The sequence below is a fragment of the Frankliniella occidentalis genome, unplaced genomic scaffold (genome assembly GCF_000697945.3).
Source record: "Frankliniella occidentalis isolate FOCC.00 unplaced genomic scaffold, Focc_3.1 Scaffold26, whole genome shotgun sequence".
NCBI lineage: Eukaryota > Metazoa > Arthropoda > Insecta > Thysanoptera > Thripidae > Frankliniella > Frankliniella occidentalis.
The window spans coordinates 1,776,923-1,778,635 of NW_026267156.1; the positions used below are offsets into that span (position 1 = coordinate 1,776,923).

Genomic DNA, 1,713 nt, shown 5'->3' on the forward strand with positions numbered 1-1,713 from the left:
GCACGCGATGTGCACGCGGTTCGCACGCGTTGTGCACAAAATGTGCACGCGGTTTGCACGCGTTGTGCACGCGTTGTGCACGCGTTGTGCACGCGTTGTGCACGCGGTTCGCACGTGTTGTGCACAGGACCATTTTATCACGGGCAAAGCTCTCTGAGACAATGTGTCTCTGTTAGTTACGACTTTGTATCTAAAGACACTTATGCACAAGCATTAAAAAGTAGCTGGTGGGCACATGCACGTTGTACACCATAGTGTTGAACAGAACAAAAACTGCCCAAATGTTAGACCAAGGAGAGGTGTGGAACTGAACACCGTATGTGTACATCGTGAAAAACATTCAGAAACGAATCGACACAATTTGAAACAATTACACACGATCTGGGAAAACCATAATCATACACAAACTGAAACAACCATACACAATTTGAAACAATAAACACAAATCACACACAATCGGAAACAATCACAAAATCGGGCACAATCGAACTCATTTTTTAATAACATGTACCAATATTCTTCCACAATTTGAAACAATCCGAGACAATCACACATAATCATAAACAATCGCACGATTAAACACTGTTTGAAACAATTACACAAAATCTGAAACAACCACACTCAGTCTTAAACAATGACAGTCTAGACACACACCACACAGGTGTACACTTTTTTGGTCAGTTCCACAACTCGCCTTAGACATTATTTCCGGGCTACCGTACCGTCGCTCGCTATAACACCTTACGGCCCCGTGCGAGTATGCACCCCAACCGGCCGCCCAACACCTGTACAGTATTTAATCACAACAACCGGGCGGGGTGGATCAGTCGATTAAGAAGGTGGCCAATTAGATTTGCTAGGACTTTTATTGTACAGAGAATAATTTTAATGAATACAGGTTATACCACATCGGTTCCGAACACTGAAATGCCCTTTCATTAAAAATCAAACAAACATACGTGATCAGCGGCTTATCGCATAAGCACAGAGTGACATCAACCATATGGTTATCTCTCGCAAAAGAAATTTAGCGAATTACATACTTTCATATTTATACACATTTTTTGTAAAACACTTTGCACTCAAAAGGCTTTAAGATCATACAAGTTAAAAATTTATTCCTTAATTATCAGAAGAATAAAACTTTGCGTGCACTAAATCAGGCTCTCTTAACTTGTTGTGGCACAGTAAACATAAACACCCCAAAGACTGCTACCTCAGCCAGAGCCCCAGAGAAACATTCATTTTTGTAGCACACCACATTCAAAAGGACGCCCCTCCGTATAAATTCTTAAATTGATTTTCAGATTTCTGGATTGAGAGAGCTTTTTGAGGCACACTGTGCACTAAAACGGCACCTCACCTGTGTGAGTTCGGAGATGGTTCCTAAGGACGAATTCGTAAGTGAACTTCTTGTGACACACTGTGCACTCAAACGGCTTCTCACCTGTGTGGTTTCTGAGGTGTTTCCTTAGATTACCAGATATGGAGAACAACTTGTGGCACACTGTGCACTAAAACGGCTTCTCGCCGGTGTGAGTTCGGAGGTGTAAACTTAAGCTTCTCTCACGAGCGAAGTGCTTGTGGCAGACTATGCACTCAAACGGCTTCTCCCCCGTGTGAGTTCGGTGGTGTAACCTTAAGCAACCCTCACGGGTGAAGTGCTTGTGGCACACTGTGCACTCAAACGGCTTCTCCCCCGTGTGAGTTCGG

The 1,713-nt window shown here is 43.4% G+C and overlaps 1 protein-coding gene across 1 annotated transcript in view; it reads right to left on the reverse strand.

Moving 5' to 3' along the window:
- Positions 1–1,713, reverse strand: part of LOC113208659 (uncharacterized) — a 199,034-nt gene that overhangs the window by 33,378 nt on the left and 163,943 nt on the right. The gene's annotated exons all lie outside the window — the stretch shown is intronic.